At 43.7% G+C, this 23,377-nt stretch overlaps 1 long non-coding RNA gene across 1 annotated transcript; it reads left to right on the top strand.

The window, feature by feature from the left end:
- The first annotated feature begins 204 nt into the window (after positions 1 to 204).
- Positions 205 to 23,271, top strand: LOC140687584 (uncharacterized). The gene is made up of 4 exons (XR_012061975.1): positions 205 to 314; positions 1,450 to 1,591; positions 18,657 to 19,075; positions 23,056 to 23,271. It is a non-coding gene; the product is annotated as an uncharacterized lncRNA (long non-coding RNA).
- Positions 23,272 to 23,377: the final 106 nt, after the last annotated feature.

Genomic DNA, 23,377 nt, shown 5'->3' with positions numbered 1-23,377 from the left:
CCGGGCGAAAGACCAAGCAGCACTCGGAGAGTGGGAGAACTCAGGTTTCTTACACCAGCAGGCCCAGAGAAGTTAACACTCCTAGCTCTGGACCCCATCTGTAGGTTTACACAGGCCTTTATAGGCTGCCAGTTTACACTTTGTGACATCATATGCAAATAAGGTATAACAAAAATTGACTTAGGAACAAGCTTTGTAGAAATGGATCAATCAGGACAGAGAGAAATAAGCAATCAGGAGTGAGCTCCATGCAAATGAAGTACTACAAGTGGACCAATCAGGAGTTAGCTCAGGGGACCAATAGAATTTTAGAGGTAAGTTCCACTTTCCTAGAAGTAAGCCATTTCAGAGGCAAAGAGTGAGATAAAGCCGCTGGTCCAGGGAACCGGATGGTGTTGGCAGGAGAGTAGTGGCCCTGCCTGGGGGTCCTGCCAGCTTTTTTTATGGGGCTTCCCACCTCAGTAATAATTTATTGTGGAAAAGAATCTGAAAAAGAATATATGTATGTATATATATTGCTGCACACTTGAAACATTGTAAATCAACTATACTTCAATAAAAGTAATTTTAAAAAATCCCACAAACCTAGGAGGATTCTAGAAAGATGGTGTGTTTGGTTTCAGACCACTGCAATAAAGTAAATTACACGATGTTTTGGTCTACCAGAGCATATTTAAAAGTTATGCTTACACTAAACTGTAGTTTATTAAGTGTACAATAGCATTATGTCTAAAAAATGTACATAGCTTAAATAAAAAATACTTTATTGCTAAAAAATGAGGATAGAGAGAGTTGAGTTTGGAGGGAAACCTGCCTACTGGTGGGAGATCTGAATACATTGTTAACTCCCTTCGTGGCCCTGGACACATTTCTCAGTGCGTCTGTCTGGGCCTCAGTCTCCTCATCTGCAAAATGGGGAAGCTGACATCTACGCTATGAGACTGATGTGTGAAGCACCTGGCGTATAATAAAGGCTCAGAAGTGACTGCTTAAAGCCAGGCCTCTTGTCCTCCGACTCCATCCTTGCTGACTCCTAAAGCACAGCAGGGAGAAGAGCACTCACATTCGGGAGACAGGGCACAGGGGGGCCTTGGACAGACTGGGTGTGGTCTCTGTATTCAGCGGAACACCCTGGGGCATGGAGAGCCTCTTGCTTTCTTATCCCCAAATCACTTCCCCCACTGGCTTCCTGTGGCTTGTATCACCCTGGGGTCATCTTCCTGCCAGCATCCCCACCCCTCCCTGAGGCCTCCCAGGGCAAACATGTCAGCACTTGGTGTTCAGAAACAGTTTTGAGGGCCCTCCGGATGCAGCCAATGACCATAAAAAACATTTGGTCTGGATCCACATTTGGCAATCAGGGAGCACCGGAGGGCATGCAGCTGAGACACAGGATTCAGGCAAAGAAATCCCCTTCATCCTTTCCTTCTTAATTTGTTCTGTTTGCAGAATGCCATCCATTATTGCTTAATAGTTACATTCATGAACCACAATCTTCCTGCCGCAAATCTCCCCACACTCCTGCTTTCAACTCTCAGGGCTCCAGGGCAGCTAAGATGTATCCCCTGCCCCACACATCCAAGTGAAGAAGGTAAGTTCTCTAAATCTCAGGTCTAGAAAAATGCTATTGATGTCACAAAAGGCTTTTCTGGTGGTGCTAATGATTTTTTGTACTCTAAATGGAGGAAGAATTAGTAGGAAGTACAGTTACTCACAAAGACTCCAAAAATTCTAGCGAAGCCTCTTTATATTGTCACGTATTTTTTTTTTTTTACAAACCAAGGATGATGTATTCCTCATGTGAAATTTCCATTAATATATATTCAAATAATTAGAAAGCTTTCTTAATTGTTTGTATAGTCAGTAATGAAAAAGTTACGTGGAAAATTACAAGAACTACAAAATTTTAGTTGAAACACTACATTATTTATTAACCAGTCTCTCAGAAAAGTTTTCGTTATAGAGGTTAAAAATTATATAATTTATTTAGATTTTATGTATTAATATTTGACTTCAGAAATAAAATTATACTTTATCCTTTACTTAAAAAAAAAAAAGAAGAAGAAGAAGGTAAGTCTTCTGGGTTCCAACCCGCTCCAGGTTGTTCAAAGTGTTCATGTGGCTATATTAATGGACACAGAAAGCCAGCCTCCCATGTGTTGTGAGACCCAAGACTGGGTCCAGCCGAGCCTTCCTTGGCCTCCCTCATTCAACCCCTTCCCGTCCCCCCTCTGCGGTGTTCAGCCCTATCCGTGTGGCTGCTGTCTGCACTGTCACCTCGGGCTGACCAAGGTCTCCTGCGCAAATGCCTCTGCAGTAAGGGTCGGCAAAGCTTTTCTGTAAAGGGCCGGATAGTGAATATTTTAGCCTTTGTGAACCAAGAAACGACATCAAAGAAGTCATGTAGCTACTTATGCAACCCTTTCAAATGCAATCATTTTTTCAATTTTTATTAATTTCATTTTCTGTTTTCAGAAGTTTCTCTTTGGTTGTCAAATTGGCCCGCTCATTTTCAATAGTCTCTTATTCTTGACTCATCCATTCGATACCATCTTTTCTTTGCTGAGCACATTAAATAAACTTCAATTTATTCCATAATCAATACCCAAATAGCCGAAGCGACCGTCAGCCTGTGCCTGGTGTCTGTTGTTTTCATTTACTCGAGGCTTTGCTTCCTCAAGCTCCCTGTGATCCTCTTTTAAATCGTGTGCTTCAATTCAATGAAATTTTATATCTGTGAACCTGTGAGGCCCATGATAATGGTGATTCCTTCAGTGAGGATTTGGTTTTTTCCTAGACTGAGAATAGGACCAACACAGGGCCACAGTAAAACAAAATTATCAACTAGGGTTTTTGAAACCACAGTCAAAGTGTGAATTTGGCTGCAGACCTGCAGAAAGGTTAACTGGTAGTTATAAATTTTCAGCTTTTTCCTCCTGTTCTCCAGAGTCAAAGTTAAGACAGGCAAGTTTCCTTTCTAGCCTCTTCAGTGGGGACGTGGCGTTGCAGAAATTCCTGGTTTCAACTGCCACTCAGGAGATATCCTTTGAGATCAAGGTACATTATCAGAGGGTCTCTGGCCTGACTTCTCATGTCCCTGGACTTTGTCTCAACTAGGCTGTACAGATATTAAAACCAACTCTCTGGGTCACTTGAGGGTAGAAAGATGCCTTCACCTTAAACACTCACTTATCTCTTAGCTTCCTCACCAGCTTGTTTATTTTGCCTCTTACTTTCTGATCGGTGTAGTGATGCATTTTGAAAGATTTTTAAAATAGTTTATTTAGAAATTGTAGCTGTGTGTGTGTGTGTGTGTGGTGGTGTTGTTGTAGCTGTTTTAAAGAAGAAAAACTAGGATATCCAGATCACCACGTTGCCTCTCGTATGTGTTTTGAAAGCTCTCATCTCCCCCAAAATATGAATTCAATGGTACCAGCATTTGAGATGGTCCCTAGTGGCCTCACCTTCTGGTATAATTCCCTTGCACCTGTATCAAGGATGGTCTGCATGACCGATAAAATACTGCCAAAGTGATGCGTTCAGAGACTCAGTCTTAAAAGGCATCGAGCTTGTTGTTTGCTCCTTCTTACTTCCATCACTTATTCTGGGGGATCCAGCTGCCCTGCTGTGACAACACTCACACATGGAGAGACCTGTGAAACCGAGGCCTCCTGCCAACAGCCACGTAAGTGAGCTTAGAAGCAGAGCCTTCAGCCCCAGTCAAGGCTTCAGATGACACTGCCCCGGCTAACATCTTGATTGCAACCTCATGAGAGACCCCAGCCAGACCCAACCAGCTATAAGCAGCCCCTGAATTCCTGACCCTGAGGAATTGTATGAGATACCAGCTTACTGTTTAAAGCTGCTAAATTTGGGGAAAACTTACTGCATAGTAATAGATATCAAATATAAATTCTTTCTGCTCTAGCTGTAACTCCAAAAGTTTAGAAATGTTTCAGAGCAATACATCCAGAAATTCCTCATTCAAATATGTCTCTGTTCCATGGGTGCGTTGATATATTAAGACTTAACCCCAGATTCTCTTGTGTAACTCACCGCCACCCTTCGGACATGCCATGCATGGGTGGGACGGGTGAGTTCTGCAGAAGAGGCGTTGTGATCTGGAGTGAAGACCGCGCTTCAGAGAGGCCTGTTGTTTTGGGGGAACCAGTGTGGGTGATGTGATGGCGCGGAGTGACTGGGGTCTCTGGAGCGCAGACTCTCCCCACGCCGTCGCTCAGTGTCTTCTTTTCTTGCTATCCCGCCTGGTCTTCTTGGGTTTTCTAAGTCCTACCCTGTCTTCACCTAACTCAACTCTCACCTCAGGGTGATCTTCTGTAACTGAAGGTTCCTTCTCTCTTGTCAGTTCCTGTTGGCCTTACCGTCCACAGAGCTCAGACAGCACAGAGCCTGCACCGCTTACCTTCAAGGCTAGATCTGAAACGTGTAGGCATCCATGTCAGTCCACACCCTAGAAGCCGGCAGAGGACTTGGCACGTAGCCAGTGCTCACACAATGGTGCTGATGATGGCGCACTCTGGGAATGGTTTACCTCCCAAGAAAAGTCAATGATTATTTAGTTTGTAACCTTAAATATATTTTCATCTTCTAGGACTGAACTTCCTCATCGGTAAAAGGAGGGTAAACCTAGAGTGGAGTAGTTAAGAAGTTTCCAAGGCCACCAAGTATAGTTACAAAATGTGGTCCTTCTACCAAGGGACCCGCAACAGGGGAGGAGCTGGAGGGTGAAATCCAGCAACCACTCCCTTCCCCAAATCTTGTGCCAGCCCACAGGAAGGGGCACATTTTGTAATTCATCCACCCAGAAGGTGCCTTGGGTGTCATGCTCAGGGTGTTCAGTGGCTAGAAGGACCTGGAGCACTTCACAGTGTAGAGTGGCATGATTTTGCCAGCAGCAACCTACCCCAAAGCACAAGACCCTGGGCCCTTCTCTTAGATCCCTGGATCATCAAGGAGGCATTAAGGAACCCAGGCAGGGAGCTGGTTCTGTTTCTTGAACAAACACGAGAAAGTGAGTATTGTTTGATCTTTCCCTGCGTGACTGACTGTACCTGGCTACAAGCTAGATTGGGCTTTTGTTCCCTGGCTGGGATTCCTGCAGGTGACACCATTACTCACTCAAGACTCCTGTTCATCCTCTCTTTGTGTGTGCGTGTGTGTTTCGTGCCCATTTGTTCCCTGGTTGAACCAGTTTTCCACCAGTTTTCCGTGTTGATACTGAATACATCTGCTTTTACTAAACCCTGCAGAGTGTTTGTATTTGTGCAAACAGAAGGAAGTCCAATAACTGGGCCTCACAACTGCCTCTTGAACGAGCTGCTGACGACCCAGGGCCCTTTGGTTCCACAGCAGGGGGGCTCGTTCCCTCCTTTATAAAGTCTCCCTGCACCCCATTGGCAGCCCCCTTAAGGCCACGAGAAGATATTCATATTTCCTTAAATTACCAGAGGATATTCTTTGTTATATACACGTGCATAAACCTAAAACCTACAGGTTTACGCTGTAGCCAAATTTCCAAACCATTATAACTTGTGGAAATTTGACACATATTCTCAAACTTATCAAATCTTTCTTATTACATCTTTCCATAACAAGGAGGCGGGGAGGCTTCAAGACTGTGGGCGGAATAGAAGGACATGGAGCTTACCCTCTCCCACAAATACCTCAAAAATACGTCTCCGTGTAGACCAGTTCTCGCATAATATCCACGACAAGAGATAGGCAGGCCAGTGGTATTGAAGCAAAGATCAACTTCAAATGTAGATCATTTTTTAAACATTTTTTGAATTTTTATTTACTTTTTTTGGAAGGGGTGGTAATTACGTTTATTTGTTTATTTTTGGAGGAGGTACTGGGGATTGAACTCAGGGCCTCGTGCATGCTAAGCATGCGCTCTACCACTTGAGCGCTTGAGCTATACCCTGCCCTCCAAACGTAGATCATTAATGGCACATGACAGTTTTCTTGGAGGGGAAGACTTCCTAAGGTATTCTGAGGGCAAAAGAAAAGCGAATTAAACCTGCGAGATCCTTAGACCCAAATGGAAACAAAAAAGGAGACAAAAGCAATCGAGCCCAGAAGATGGAGCTCCCAGCCTCAGTCTGTTGCCATCCTGGCCTGGAGAAAGATGTACAATGAAAATCAACAAAGAAGAAACAGGTCTCTGAAAACTGGGCAACTTGCAGCAAAAGGTTCCCAAAGAAAGCCATGTGAAATCAACTTGGGTGAAAACAATCACCAAAAGAGTTTTTTTTTTAAGAAGTCTTTTCACACAGCACAGGAGCAGGCCACGCTGCCGCTCCTGCTTCGGCACTTCTGAGTGGTCGTGTCCACGCGGACACAGGTACGCAGAGCACACTTGTACCTGGGATTAATCACAGCAGCCGAGACAAATCGTGAGACAGTTTTAAGGCCCAAGTTCTACGAGTAGGGACGATGGGGGATCAAATTAGACTGTGTTTGGTCCTTTTGTTTTACGTCCTAGTAAACGGGACAAAGAGACAGAATCTAATTGCAATGATTGTCAAAAATAATTAAATCCAAATCTCTGAGAATGGGGTCCAGGCATCAGTACGTTGGATGTACAAATTGATTCTAAATGTGCAGCCAGGGTGAGGAACCACTGGCTTTGGGGAAGGAGCCAGAGGGCTGGAGTCAGGAAACTGGGTTTGAATTGCAATTGGAAGTTACCAGCACTGTGGCCTGAGAGCAAGGTACTAATCTCTTTTATTCCGTTTCCTCACCCACAAAATTGAGAGAACATCTCCCTGATGAGCTCTTGTGCATATTCAATGGGACACTGTAAGCCAAGTGTCTCACCGAGCCCGATAGAGCTCAGGGGCGCCAGGAAAGTCAGGGAGGGCGGGGTTTGCACTTAGCCCAGTACGTCAGACTTGAGTGATCTTGCTAATGGCCACCCATTCAACTGAGCCTGGGTAATCAGGAGATGCCAAAATGACTTATCTCTTCTCCCGTTACACACACACACACACACACACAATACAGCGTGCTCAGTTAAACTGTAATTTCAGTTTAATGACAGAAACATTTTACTGTAAGTATTCCCCACGTAATATTTGGTCCATACCGATACTAAACCAATTTACTGTTTATCTGAAATTCAAACTTAACTGAGTGTCCTGTATTTTATCTGGCAACCCTGCTGTGTAATAGGCTTCATGGCAGAGATTCAAAGTAGAATGCAGAAGAGAGACAGTTCTGGGAACAATTAAAACCAAGGTATAAACAATGCGAAGAGATGGAATGCTTAGATAACACCCAAGAGAAGGTCACACCTGGTTGTGCAGCTAAGGACGGGCTGTCAGGCGGTATTTGCCTACATGTGAAGGAGCGGAGATGGCATTTCAGGCCAAGGTAATGGTGTGAGCAAGGGCGCGGGGATGGGGAAGGGTCACACTGTACTTCCCTCTAGTTAAGAATAATGGATTGAGCTGGAATCGAAGCCAGGTTTTTCTGTCTCCAGAGTCCGTGCCTGTTGCATCCTCCCAGTGAGAGAAGAACTAGCTCTGCACCGGGTAGAAGCCAGTGACGAGGGTTGGTTGAGAACAGACGTCCAAGTCCCAGAACGCCAGGCTGAGTCCTATGGGCTTAATTAAGAATAGGAAAGATGTCACCGTCCAAGGACATGACATGCCCAAGCCGTAGCTAACAGGGGGATTCCAGAACCTTTGGGGCTGAGGGTTGGGAGAGCGGCGGGTCAGCTGGCCAGAAGCTCTCGGTTCCCCCACCCCAAGCCCATACCCTGTGTGGGCATCCCCAGCACCTGGAACTTCGTGTGACTGGGAACCAAGCAAGCCCATGGCATCCTGTTGGCCAAAGCTGCATTTGGCTTCAGCTCCGTAACAGTATTCCAGGCATCATGTCCATGTTGTACTTGTTTTTACCCCCAAAGCCACAACAGCGTGCATCTCTGTTGTAAGTCAGAGAAACAGAGAAAAGCAGTTTAACAAGCTCATCCATGATGGCACCGACTCTGAAAACGCTTTCCTGTTGAGGAGCTGGGTTGTGGCAGCAGTAATTCTAACCTTATCTTGGTTGCAAAAGTGTGTCTTCTCAGCCCTGCGGGGGTGGGATTAAGGGAGACTTTGGAGCGGGGGCAGGAGGGCTCCCCGGGCAGAAAAAGTGGATGAATGTGCATTGTGTTATGTCTGCTTGTGGCCAATGACTCATCCGAGGGCACCTGGTCTCTGGGGGCTGCATGCTCACACAGTTTCTCATCCTGAAGACCAAACCTGCTGGCCACGCAAACGTTCACTGGTTGTTCATCCCTCTGAAGCTCTGGAAAGGGTTCGGGAATTAGCTTATTAATAATCATACCCACAATCTCAATATTACACATGATCTTAAACTCACTTAAACTGTTTTTACTCTCACCACTCTGCCGCTCAAAGACATCTGTTTAGCAAAACTTATGGGCATAGAAGCGAGAATGATTACTACCCCTGAGTGGAGGGAAGGTTGACTAGTAAGGGGCACAAGATAATTTGGGGGGACAATGAAAATAGTCAAGTCTTGATTGGGGTGTTGGTTTTAAAGAATATACATTTGTTAAAACTCATCATTTAAGATCTGTGCATTTTACTGTATATAATTATATCTCTATTTAAAAAACATTTTCAAATGCCTGCTCCTGCATCCCAGAGCCCATTTTTGCCACATGTCCTTGGAAATCATCTCTTATCCGGAGCCTGAGCCAGCCCTGTGGCCCCAGGAGGGAATTCAGCAAACTCTACATCCCCAGGAAACAATCCAGAAAACCGCTGGTACTGAGAGACCAGTTTCCAAAGTCTGCTATGTAAATCCTTTACAGCATTTCACGTTTTAATTTTTTGTTTTGTGTTTTAACATGCCTTAGAGCAATTGACCCAGGAAGTACAACTGGCCCATTAAGTGCATGATTATACAAAGAGTTCTTAAGTGAGACTGAGTTAGATGGATCTGGTGGTAGATTGTGCCAGTTGCCCAGACTAGCTCACTCTTTTACTTCATTTATACAACGCAAGTTCAGGTAGCAATGCTCTCAGTTAAAACTATTCATCCTCCAGTTTCCCTTGCAGCTGGGTGGCATGTGACCCAGTGCTGGCTAACGAGATGTAAGTAAAAGTCTACTGGATGGGAATTTGAGGAAAACTATTGTTTTCCTGATAAAAAGAATCAAACAGCTGGCAGGTGCCATTTTTCCTTCAGTACTCCTCCGCCTCCCACTCCCCACCCCCGTCTTCTGCCTGGAAACCAGGTAAAATGGCTGCATGAGGTACAAATATCTTGGACCATGAAGATGCTAAGGATGGGAGAGAAGCAGGGAAGAAAGAGACTGTTTCTTTGAGCCGTTGTCCTTGTCTTGGACTTTCTAACTGTAGTCTCTTCATTACGTGAAAAACAACTCCCTAATTTGGTTAGGCCACTGTGGTTGGAGTTCTTCTATATCCAGCCAAATCCAATTCTGGTCCTTTATGTTTAAATTTTGAAATACAAAATACAAGTTGAAATACAACTTGAAAATACAAGTATAGATGGCCCATGGTGATGCAGAAGATGTAAGTCTGAGACACAAGAGTGAAGAAATCTAAGAAAGGATAGACTGGACCAGGAGCTGGCTGGGGACAGAGACCACGTCTAATTGTTGTTGTTACACCACTTGGCGAGCCCAGAGCTGGAGCACACTAGGTGTGTTTGGTTGTCCACACCTGTCTCCCTGACTACACCACTTGATGATGAACTAGCTATGTATTGTCATCCTCAAACCTCTCATAGTTTCTAAGTGCGTTGGGCCATGTTGTCATCCAAATTAAACTCTACTGACTGTTTGCTGTCTTGCAATGATGTAAGCACATGATCTTTGTTCTTGGAGACAATATTTTTTAATAGTATCTATAATCCTAGGATTTGCTAGAGTCATCTTTAACCTCTCAAAACCTTTCCACTATTATGCACATGCTTCATGTCTTCTAAATTCTTCAAATCATTGTCAGATTGATTCTCTGCTGGAAGGAATACTCTACAAACCGACCTTCTGATTCAAGGAGAACAACCAACTCAACTTTTAAACTCAGAGGACTCGAGTAGCAATTCATTAATGAAGTTGAGTTAATATTCACACATATCTCTTGTTCCAAAGAACAACCTAGGCAATGTTAAACCAAGCCAAAATGGAAAAGTGACATTGAACTTTTGGCTTTCTAAAGACTGAAACCAAAAGAATAAGTCAGCTTCTGAAAGTCTAATTATCTGACGATTACTTGGATGTGTCTCATTGGAAGAAAGCAAGGACAAGAGAATGATCGATGAACTTATTATGCTGTAGACAGAAAGACTTTCCAAAACTTTTCAAAATTGTAGTAGTTGGGGAAATTAAGATCTACTTAAACTTGTTTGATTCATACAATTGATACACTCCAGCTTTAAAATATTTTAGATTTTCCATTAAGCCTAATTTCATAATTCTTCAGGGACAGAATCTGAAACTTTTGTTACCCTTTCCTTCTCAAAGTTCTACCTTTCACCACATTTTAAAGACAAAGCACAGAAATAGCCAACTCATTTCTAGGCCACTTAATAGAATTGGGATGAAAGGACAAAGTGACATTTCTTTAAAAAAAAACAAAATTCTGAAGCAACTCAGGCTAAATGTTAGTATCTGGCAAAACTGGCTAGCGGCTACCCAGCTGGTTACAATATTTCCTACCCTCCATTCTTTCCTCTTGGTGTGAAATGTTTCATGCCTTCAAAGGAGACGGAAAATATCCAGGTTGTGCAAAATAACTGGAGAATTCAATAACGGAAAGAATTCCTTGTACTCATTGTTAGTCACCCAATTTCTCTACTTGCCCCATGAGCACGTGGGTCAGAGTTATTCCTTCAGTTTCCAAGGAAGAAACAAAAATAAGTTAAGAAAGAAACCAAGTGGTTCTGGGGTAAGGTAAGGATAAGCTCGAGTTGGACTTAAAATTCCTGGAGGATCCAAGGATGAGAGGCAACTTGCAAGCACTGGGTAGACATTCATTTAGCCCTGATTTGAAATAGCAGGGCCATCATCCACGTATCAAGGCTGCCGGTGCTCATCCACTCAAGGCTGTCTTAGGGTTCCTCGGCGGTGCTCACTCAGAACTCAGTCACTGCGGCCACTCCTGACCCTTCTCGGCAGCTGCGCACACAACTTGGACTCATCTTTTCAGGGGCCAGCTGTTCAGCTCCTCCCCCGTGTCCTTGACTGACATCTCCGTTTCCCTCTCAAACATCATCTCCCACTGCCCACGAAGCTCTGCAAACAGGCAAGCCCAGGCTTGTCTCGAACCCCCGGTTTCTCACATGCATGTTGGCCCATGTTCTCCAGGGACATCTCCTGTGTCCAGTCCACATGTCACGTCCTCCCAGCCCTCCCATCTCCACTGCGGGGGAAGCCCTAGGAACCTTCCCTGGACCTGTCAGCTCCTCGGCTGACAGGAGACCTTCTGTGGGACTGACAGCTTCTCCTCTCACTGAATAGTTACCACGGAAACCTCTCTGCAGAGCTGGTTACCTGTCTCCCTTAAACAGACTGAAATCTTCCTTCAACCTAAAACCGCAGCCTGCCCTGGTCTGGGACAGCGCCATGGGTCATTCCAGAGTCTTGAGCACCCGAGACACCCAGCTCCTGTTGACTATTGCTGTTTTGGATCAAGAAGAGCAGAGAAGAGGGTCTGGTGATTCAAGGAGTTGGCCCAGAGCAGAGGGCCCAGGAGATGCTGTGACTTAGGGACCACAAAATCCCATTAAATGTATAAAATTTCTCTTAGTTTTGTCTCAACCAAGGGCCGTTACACAGTGCAGGAGGATTCTAGTGACAAGGGAACAGGTGATATGTTCACTGAAGCTTCTTGAGGGACGTGAAATTCAAATTCATCCTCTTGGAGAGAGAGGGGTCTGAGTTACAGGAAGCAAAGTTGTGTGTGTGTGTGTCTAGGTGTGTGAGCATGTGTGTAACTGTTGCTCTCAGGGGTGGTTCCTGCATGGCAGGGGAGATTCATGTACCCTCATGGGCAGCCACAGCCCTGCTCGGAGCCAGGATTCCACCCCGGCCAGGGCTGAGAACGGGAAGGTCCACAGGGAATCCTGAAGTCTGGAGCTGTGAAGGACTTAGAGAGCCAGAAACCCAAGCCCCCATTGCACAGTGGAGAAGCAGGGCTGGGAGACAGTGTTGAGCTTGGACCAGGCTCCGGCTGAGCAAGAATTGCCGCTCAGACCCCGCTCCTGAGCTGCGCGGGTGGGGCACAGATGCCTGCCGTGAGCCTTCTGTGTCATCTAGAAAACAGTGCCGATGACAAGGATTGGGAGTCATGAGCCTCGCCCTCTGGTTCAGTTGCTGACCTAGGCTTGGCAACACTTTGCCCCTGGGACTGGCAGTGGAATTTCTCCTCAGAGTCTCCATGGGAAGGAGCCAGAGAAAGTTCGAGAAGGTTTAAACAAGAGCAACGAATGAACAGGTAAGAAAAGGGCCACACCCAGAAAAGGAGGACAGGAGCCCAGCCAAAGGGACGATGAGGTCGACCATGGACACTCATGACAGAGGCCAAGTGGAGCAATGTGTGTTCTCCTCTCTGCAGGGGAGGAGGGCCAGGCATGCTCTGGGAGTTGCCTCTGGAATCCCCAGCCTGCTGGGTCCTTTGGTTTACGTTACCTGGAAATGTCAGGTGAGGGGGTGGTGGAGAGGCAAAGCTGGCGGTAGACTGAGTCCCAGAGACACAGAGTCAGGGCCCTGGGTGATTCCAGCTTTCCCAAGGAGGCTGCCATCACACCTGGAGGCCAAAGTGAGGCCAACTCTTGGAGTAGGACATGTCCTTCCGGACTTCTCATCAACCTTTGGTCTGAACTTGCCTAAGACCACGACATCCTGTGCCTCAGCCAGCCTAATCCTCCTGAAAAATGCATTCATCTTGCCCCTCCCCAGATCAACTCACCCTCCTGGCTCCAGACTGCCTCCTGCTTCAAGTCCCAACGGGCTCTGCCCTGAGCTAGGAACCCCCAGTCCAGCCCCGCCTCTCTCTGCATCCTCAGATCCCTCCCGTTCCCACATTCCTATGTTCTTCAGAGCAGCTTCCTCACTCTTCCTACTCATTCCTAACTCCTTTGCCTTTTCCCCCCTGTCTCTTGCCCAGGAAATCATGTCTTCTCTCTCTGTTTAAAAATAATCTGCTTCTTCTGGGCATATATATTCAGAGGAAACTCTAATTTGAAAAGATACATGCAACCCAGTGTTCATAGCAGCACTATTTATAATAGCCAAGACATGGAAGCAACCTAAATGTCCACCAACAGACAACTGGATAAAGATGTGGTATATATATACAATGGAATATTACTCAGCCATAAAAAAGAATAAAGTAATGCCATTTGCAGCAACATGGAGATCGTCATACTAAGTGAAGTATGTCAGAAAGAAAAAGAAAAATACCATATAATATCGCTTGTATGTGGAATCTAAAAAAAAGCAGGGGGACACAAATGAACTTATTTACAAAACAGAGACAGACTCACAGACATAGAAAACAAACTTATAGTTACTAGAGGGGAAAGGGAGGATTAAATTGGGAGTTTGGGATTCGTAGATGCTAACTACTATATATAAAATAGATAAACAGCAACTCCTGCTGTGTAACACAGAGAACTATATTCAGTATCTTGTAATGGCCTATAATGAAAAAGAATGTGACAAGAATATATATACATGTAACTGAATCACTCTGCTGTACACCAGAAAGCTTCACAACATTGTAAATCAACTATACCTCAATTTAAAAAAAAGAATGTTCTGCTTATCCTTTGAAGTGCGGCTTAAGCTTACTTCTCCAATGAATCCTTCTTGACCAAACCACACTGATGTCTCCTTTCTCAGAATGTCACGGTGACAAGCCAGTGTACCCCCCGGAGTGTAGACCATGTGCTGTGTAGGAAGCCCAGGCTGACTCTTAGGCAGCAGGATCAAGAGCCAGTAGTCTGACTCCCAGGCGGGGCAGGGTCACACAGGGGCGCCCACTAGTCCACGTGGCATCTTTGTGCCCAGTAGAAGAGATGTCCCCACATACACAGAGCCACAAAGCAGCCCTGGTGTGAACCCCTCGTCAGCTGCCCGCTGGCTGTGGGACTCGCGGCAAGTGCTGAACTTCTGTCGGCTGCAGTTCCTCATCTCTGAAGTGGAGAGACTACTGGGTCATTTTAAGAGTCCAGTAAGAAAACTGATAGAAAGTGCTTAGCATTCAAATCCACTGAGCGGTCACTGAATGTTAGCTATGACTGTCAGGCGCCTCCACCACCTCCTTGATGAACTGTCTCCAGAAAGAGGAAAGGGTGTCAGTAATTTCTTAAGACAGCAACTGACTTAAGCAGCTGCTTCCTTCTCTTCTTCTTCCTTTGCCATCCCATCACCACATTCCATAAATGGCAACTTCAAAGATCCTAGAACCCAAAGTAATATAGCTGTGGGGGAAAATTATGTCTGAGGAGTAAGAGTAATCAGATTTAGCCTAAGGCAATCCAGGCATCAGGTATACAAGAGAGAGAAATTATCCTCCAAAATGGGAGAAGGAGTGTGAGAACATTGTCCCTAAAGAGAATGAGAAGGTACAAGAACAAATGAAGTGGGTGTGGAACCCGAGGCATCATAGGGCTGATTCAGGCATTTCTTAAGTGATTAAATGAATTGGATTTAGGGTCTGACACCCTAAGGTTCAAATCTTCAATTTGGCCCTTACTAGCTGTGTGAGATCAGGAACAGTACCTCTCTGTGCCTTAAATTCCCTATCTAAGGATAGAAGGTGAATGAAACCATATAAGGGAGATAGCATGGCAGTGGTAAGTGTCCCCATATTTGGTGGATAATTAGTATGTAAGAGGCCCTCTGTGGCATCTGCTGAGAGGACCATTTCTCAGCTGTGAGGCCACTGATAACGCTACATCTCCCCCCAAATAAATCATCCCTGAACGGAGTCAGGGGTCAGGATAGCCAGGATTCAGGTTGAGGAGGAAGCAGGAAACACAGGGACAGTTGCATTTATCCCAGGGAATATCTGATGCCTTGTCAAATATCTGACACATTTCTTGTGAGCATTACATTTTATTGAAGGCATGTATAAACACGCAGTTGGTATACAGTGTAGCTGGTAAATTACTTAACCAGAGCAGCACTCCTGTACCCCATGAGGATTTATTTTGTATTTTTTCATTATGAATAATCTATACAAAAGCAGGAAAGGTTAATAAACCACAGTGTACTCATCACCCAGACTTAACAATAATCCACTCATGACCTGGCTTGTTTCATGTATATCCCCCTCTCTCCCCATCCAAACCCAAATTATCTTGAGGCAAATCCAAAACACCGTATCATTTCATGATGAGGATTTAAAAAAAAAAAAAAAAAGGAGGGGAGGGGATTATAGCTCAATGGTAGAGTGTGTGCTTAGCATGCATGAGGTCTGGGGTTCAATTCCCAGTACTTTATTAAAATAAATTTAACTTAATTTTAAAAAGGAAAGGGAGAAGAGACATAAACATTTTACATAAATTTCACTTTTCCTAAAACAAGTCATGGGGCATGGTAACGAAGAGCCAGGATGAGCAGAAAGGGATTAAATCTAGTCATTTTTATTTTATTTTATTTTATTTTTTAGCCTTTTTTTAAAAAGTCCTTTTTAATTGCTTCTCCAGTTTACATTTCCCCTATTTATTCTTTATCATTGCCGTTAGGTATGTTGCCCTGAAATGTGCAGCTTTAAGGTCCTCACTTGGACTTCCTTCATCAACTCCAACTGAACTGGAAACGTGGTTAGCAAGAGCCACTTTTTCTTCTTACTGAGTTTAATGTTGTGTGTTCTAGGGCTCCAGATGGCATCTGCCTACTTTCCTACCTCCCTTTCTTCTTAACATCCTGCCTTCCACCCTACCCCATCTCCTAACCTCCTAATAACTTCCCAACTTCCTTTCACTAATCCCACCCACATTTCCTGGGCATGGCTCCCGGCATACAGTAGACAAAATAAAAATGAGATGGGAACACATCGCAGACCATTGGAGGCTGAGAGCTGGCAGGGAGTGGTGAGTGCTGCCGAATCTTGAAGAGTAAGAATGAATTACCTCATGAAGGAGGAGGTGGGAGACAGTGGGGGGGTGGCGAGGCAGGGAGATCATCATTTTCAGCAGAGCAAGCAGCCCTTGCCTGACAAGGGTCTATGAAGGAAATTGGGGGCCTATTTGGGGAGTTGCAAAATGTACTGTGTGGCTGGACTGATAAATTTGAGTGGATAAAGGAGGAGACTCATAAGGTTTGAAAATGTAGAATTAAATACAGTCCGGTCCTTGGAGGACAGGACTGATTGTTGGGGTAGGGGGCTTATTGGAATAGGCCTGTGGGGGAGGGAAGTCCCAATATGATGGAGACACAGCTAAGATCCACTCCCAAGCATCTCTTCATCTTCTACAGTGTTTCCTGGGAGAACAAATTCTCCTAAGACTAGCGTAGTTCTTTAATAGTTTCATAAAGACTGGTTCCTTCCCCCCAAGATTTTTTCCTTGATATAGAATCTCCATGTCAGACTAGCCATATTATCCAAGGCATGCACTTTTGTTTAATTGCAAACATGTTTCCCCTGAAAGTATTTTCAAAACAGAAACTAGATCCGGCCTTATTATTTTTACATATTTCTCTCACTTGAGGCAACAAAAGAAATGCTAATTGGGATGGAAAGGTGGTAACATAGATAAATCATTCTTACGCGGGCTGCTTTTGTTAGGTTGACTGTGTCTGCAGTGCACCTGTGGGAATATATTTGGAGATGCTTACTTCGGTCGCTCGAGAGCTGTTTAATCGTGTAGCTGAGGCTTTGAGTTCAATTTTAAATTCAAAATGAGACCTGCTAGAGCTGCCAGTTGACTACTGAGTTGGAGTGAGTCGGCGATCATTGCCATGGAATGATCTGTTCTGGCTGCCACTGCCCCAATTTGCGTGGCGGTTGAAAAGCCCACACTTTGCACTTGAGTTGTTGCACTTGACTGGTTTTAGAGATCAAGTGCTGGAGGGATGTTTTTAAGTTTCAAGGGTCCTGAATTTGAACAGCAGCGAAGTATGCAATGGAGCGCTTTGGAGTGAGAAGTGTGAGTAAGTGACCTCTAATATTCTATTTGCACATTACACTAGTCCTTGGACCACAGATACCTGGAGCCACTAAACTTACCATTATTCTTTCCTAAAATAAAGTTAAGCAAACTTCAGGAAGATGACTCGATGACCAGTTTGAGTGGTGGAGGGAAGACTTTGACCATGTTGAGATCTAGCTTCATATTTTATGAGATTTTGATTCTGGGACCACTAAGAATATTGTTCCAGGACCATTCCAGTTCTCCTGCATCCAGACGTGACTTCATTTCTGCTCATTTGTTCCTTCTTGGAATCAGGGGCTCACTCGCCTATTTCCCTTATTTGTAGCCCATGGTTTTTTATGCCGATTGTATTATCTTGCCTAGTTGCCGTCCACCCACCTCTCACCCTCATCTATAATGGTCCCTGTGTCCCCAACTCCAGGGGAATCTGATCTTAGGAGAAGAGCGGCTATTTGGGGAATATGTGGAGCCTAAACATCTGTCTTTAAGTTCCCCCACTCTCAGACCATCACTAGTGGGGTTTCCATCCCTATTTCCACCCTTTGAGGGGCTGCTTACCCAACCCATGCTGCTGCCCTTCTCAGTACTAACATCCTGTTCTCTGGGCATTGGCTCATTTCCCACCCAACTCTTGCTTGGGGCCACTGGGTTTTAAACTGAGAGGACTTGAAAACTGTCCAAGTGACCTGCAGTTCTAGATCCTGGGGACACACACCCTGTGGAATCCATCCCCGTATATCACATCACTGGGCTCCCACATGGACCTTCAGGCTCTGTCCTGACCCAACAGCTCAAGCCGGGCTCATCATCCCACAGCTCCTTCGTCTGTCCCAGCCCCGGCCGGCCTATGACCCTGGACTTGGCTTCTGACCAAGGAGAAGATGGGGGTGAAATCTCTGGCTCTGCCCAAGCCTTGCCTCAGCTATCAGCACCACATTATCACTTTCTAATTGCTTTTCCCTCCTATCAAGTTTCTTTCTTATATGTCCACGCATTGGTCTCTGACCCAGTACTTGACCTGACCATGGTAACAGTGTCTGCCTTATGCCTCTTGCTTCCTTGGAAGCCTCTTTGGCCACTGGGATATTATCTTACTCTGATAGCTGGCTCAAATGTGCTCAGACCTTCTGAGTCTTAACCAATAGCAGCTGTGGGCTGAGGACTTCTGACCCCAAATCCAGTGTTTTTTTTTAGGATGCCACAATGGTATGATTTATATCAGTGCCTTCTAGACTCTGCTTTGCAGAAAATTACTATTCCATTAGACAATAGGCATTTGCAAATACAAATTAATTAGAAGTGTGTATCTGTATATTTCATGATCACATGAATTTAGGAATATGTTAAACATGTCACTTCATGACACGATTTTTCAGGTCCTCCAATATGCTAAAGAGTATTGTAATACTCAAGGGATGGGGGAGAAGGGCAGAGAGGATGCAGCTGTTTTCAAATTTATTGGCTTACAGAGTGTTTTTCTGCAGAATACTCTAAACATGTTGCCAGAAGCTCCTCAGGACACCATGTGGGAACTGCTGAGTGGTTTAAGATCCATTCTTAGACACTGACCTGGAGCCAACTGAAGAAATTTCCTTCTGACAGAACACCAATGGATCAAGTCTTCATGATCATTAGAATAAAATTAGACCTTTGTCTTACAAATGGAGTAAGAAAAACTTAAACATAAGGCCTGCAACTATAAAACTACTAGAAGAAAACACACAGTAGAACTTCTTGGCAATGATTTCATGGGTCTGATGCCAAAAGCACAGACAACAGAAGCAGAAATACACGAGCGGGATGGCATCAAACTGACAGGCTTCTGCACAGCAAAGGAAACAAGCAATGGAGAGAAAAGGCAACCGGTGGAATGGAAAATAAATATTTGCAAACCATATACCTGGTAAGGGATTCATTTCTAAAACATATAAGGAACTCCTACAAGTCAACAGCAAAAAACCTAATAACCCAATTATAAAATAGGCTAAAGACTTGAACAGGCGTTTCTCCAAAGAAGACCTGTAAGTGGCCAAGAGATATATTAAAAAGATGGGTTAAGCTCACTAATCATCAGAGAAATGCAAATCAAAATCACAGTGAGCTATCACTGCAAACCTGTTAGGGTTGTTATTATAAAAAAATTCAAGGGAGACAAAGGTTAACTAGACTTATTGTGGGGACCTTTTTGCAACATATACAAATATTGAATCTTTATGTTGTACACCTGAAACTAATAGAATGTATGTCAGTTATACCTCAATAAAAAAAATAGTCAAAAGATACCACGTGTTGGTGAGGGTGTGGGGAAAAGGGGACTCTTGTACAGCATCGCTGGGAATATAAATTGGTTACAGCTATTATGGAAAACAGTATGGAGATTCCTCAAAAAGGGATAGATGGGATTTCAAAATGTCGAATATATAAGCAAGATTATACTGGACAGCACAGGGAAAGATACACAAGATCTTACGGTAGCTCACAGAGAAAAAAATGTGACAATGAATATATATATATGTTCATGTATAACTGAAAAATTGTGCTCTACACTGGAATTTGACACAACATTGTAAAATGATTGTAAATCAATAAAAAATGTTTTAAAAAAAAGTTAAAAATTGAACTACCATGTGATCCAGCAGACCCACTTCTGGGGATTTACCCCAAAGTATTAAATCAGTATCTCAAAGCGATATCAGCACCCCCATGTTCGTTGCAGCACTAGTCACAATAACCAAGATATGGAAGCAAACTAAATGTCCACTGACAGATAAATAAACAAATAAAATCTGGTGTATCAATACAATGGAATATTGTTTGGACTCAAAGAAAATTCTGCAGTATGTGACAACTCAGATGACCTTTGAGGATATGATGCTGAGTGAAATAAGCCAGTCAAAGGAAGAAATTAACTGTATGGGGTATTTAAAATAGCCAAATGCATAGAATCAAAAGGTGGAATAGTGGTTGCTAGGGGCCCCAGGGAGGGAGAAAATGGATAGTTACTAAGCTAAGGGCATAAATTTCAGTTAAGCAAGATGAATCATTTCTAGAGATCTGTCATGTAACATTGTCAGTTATACTGTAGCTTATACTTAACAATTTTTTGAGAGCAGATCTCATGTTAAGTAATAATAAAACATAATAAAAGGAAAAAGAAAAAATGAAATTATAGCAATTAAATAGAAGTGAGCATCAGAGAGGTAGCCCTTCTCTCAATTTAAAATTCTTACTTATTTGCATGTCTTCGTAACTTTATAAACCCGTTTGTCCCACTACAAATGTATCAGAATGACTAACGCACAAATATTGACAATATTAAGGACAGCAAGGATGCAGAGTAACTGGATCTCTAAGACATCACTTTGGAAATACATAACAGTACTACCACTGTGAAAAGTTTGACAGTTTACTATAAAGTTAAACATACACCTATCATACTACCCAGCAATCCTACACCTGGGTATTCACCTTAAATAAATATAACTTATTTCCTCATAAAAACCTGACCACAGGTGTTCATAGCAGCTTTGTTTGCAATAGCTCCAAACTGGAAACAGTCCAAATGTCTTCCAATGCATGAATGGTTCAACAAACAGTGGTACCTCCCTACCATGGGACATTACTCAGCAGTAAAAATTAACAAACTTGATATTCACAGCTATTTGGGGACCATGCTGAACGGAAGAGGAAAAAGAAGCCAATCTCAGAAGGTTATATATTGTATGGTTCCACTTACACAACACTCTCTAAATGACAAAACTGTAGTGATGGAAAGCAGTTGCTAGGGTGGAGGGAAAATTAGCATTCTAAAGTGGGGTCAGGATGGAGTTTCTCTGTGGTGATGAACCTTCTACATTCTGATTATGGTGGTGGTTATATGAATCAACACATGTGATAAAATTTCATAGTACATACACCAAAAAAAAGTGCATGTGAAAACTGATGGGAGCTGAGTAAGATCAATAGTTTAATAATATTGTATTCATGTCGATATCCTGGTTCTGGTAATATTATGGACAAAAACCTGGTGTGAAAATGTCTATTTTAAGCTTCTAGAGAGAATGGAAACAATTATCCTAGGACTATTGTTAATGAGCTACCTTTTTGCCTCTTCTTCCTCACCCATGAGATTTCCCATTTGGCATTTCACTGTGGATAAAGCAGTAGGTGAATGAAGACAGGTCAATGCCAGGGCAGGGCAGAAGCATCTCCTTTGGAAGGATGAAGAAGCCCGGAAAGACACTTTAGAAATCTTTGACCTTCTTCCTCGTGAAGATGTTAATTACGAGTGATTCGTGTATTGAGAAATATAATGTAGCTGCTATGTTCCCCCTTTCTAAACTTCTACGTCTGAATTCCCTCCATTTGAATTTCGTGTTACCCTAAGTTTGTCTGGGAGCCAAGTCCAGGAAAAGGATCTAAGATCTCTAAGATCGTGGAGGTTGAGGGTGGTGGTGCCATTTCTCCCCAAGAGGCTGATTTTCCCTTTGCAGTTTCTGCTGAAATGGCCCTCACAAAGCTATCACTAATGTTTCCACTCTGGTTCACATCTTTCTTACCTTGGTCTTCATAAGTGTACATTCCCTGGATGTCATAAAAAGTCTAAAAATGATTTTATGTATAATTTTAAAAATTAGTTAAAATTTATTAAATTTTGAAATTCAGCAGTATATGCCCGTGGCACAAAATCTAAAAGATTCCAAAGAAAAAAAATCATGAAAAGAACACATCCTTCTTCTCTGACAGCCTGTTCCTCTCCCTAGAGGCAAATTTCTTGTATAGCCTTGTAAAATATTTTATGAATATCAGTATTTTAGAAATAGTAAGACTCCGGCATCCAGATGTGTCTCACACATGCAGCTACTTGAAGTCAAAAAAGGGTGAAAACTTTTTCAGATTTCTAATCCAAGTAATTCTGGCTCCATTCATTCATTTCATTTTCAAGAAAAGACACAAAAGAGGTCTCTTGGAATAGTGAAAGCATGCTGGCGGGGACTCAGAGCACAGGGCTCTGCCGGCAGCTAGTTAGATACGGCCCTAACTTCCCACCTGAAAACCACAGGCCCCCTGGGTGACATCCAAGGTTCCTGACAAAAGTAAGGGCCATCATTCTGCTAAACAAAAGATCACATTTACTTTCCTTGAATCAAAGGTCAGGATAGGTTCCTGCCGCATCCACAGGACTGTCCGTTGAGATTGATGCCCCAATGGCCCAGGTGTTGCAAAAAGTCTGAGATTCTGTGATATACAGTCAGTGCAAGTTTTATGACTCATTATATCTTATTTCATTTCTTTGAAAATGGCAAACCTTCAAATATATATAGAACCATAAATCAGAATAACATCACTTTCCAAGTGTTCTTGTTTAATCATGCCTTAATAACTTCACTTCCCAAATATTCTTAATCATACCTAATATGTGCAAAGCCACGGAAAATTGATCAGGTGCAGGTGGCTTCATCAATGCAATTAAGCCTTAAGATATTGCCCCAACTGTGCTTGGGAGTGTATCAATTCTAGCAGTTACAGAAAATTTTACAGCCGGATTATGGGCCCTAAAGCAAGTCTGCAGAGTTGAGGGGGACGGGCTATAGCAAAATCACAACTGCAGCTCCCTTAGTTAACTCCCTGTAAGATTTATCGATCAGATCTGGGGTGAGACTTCAGAAGCACTCTCTTCACACGCTCTTAAATCGGCAGTTGTCCAAGCTGACGACACACTGGCAACTCCTGGGGAGCTTTAAAAAATGCAAATATCTGGGTCCCATTCCTGAGATTCTGACATAATTGGTTTGGGGTTTAGCCTGGACATTGGAGTTCTCCAAGCTCCCTGTAGAGTCTGACCAGGATTGCCTGACTCCGGGAATCTCTTTGGTTTGCCAGGAATTGTTCCCTTCTCTCCTGTGGAATCAGTGACATCTTGTCCCACATCAGCATCACTCTACAGGAAACCGAAGCATCATCTCAGGCTGTGCGATGTGATCAGGAAGCTGCAAGCATCCACGTCACCCAGGTACCCGGCCCCACAACAACTGAAACAGAATCTGCGCTTTAACAAGATCCCCAAGTGTTTCATTAAAGTTTAAGGAGCACAGCAAAGTGGCCTCAGACTAGGCATTTCTAACAAGCTCCCGGGTGCCTTGTGCTTCCGCTGGTCCCCCCTCCACAGTGGCGAGGATCTAAAGAGCTTTCCTCAAAGTGCAGC

Source organism: Vicugna pacos, chromosome 20, assembly GCF_048564905.1.
Source record: "Vicugna pacos chromosome 20, VicPac4, whole genome shotgun sequence".
Taxonomy (NCBI): domain Eukaryota; kingdom Metazoa; phylum Chordata; class Mammalia; order Artiodactyla; family Camelidae; genus Vicugna; species Vicugna pacos.
Note: the sequence above shows the minus strand (reverse complement) of the source record. Positions and strands in the feature narration are given on the sequence as shown.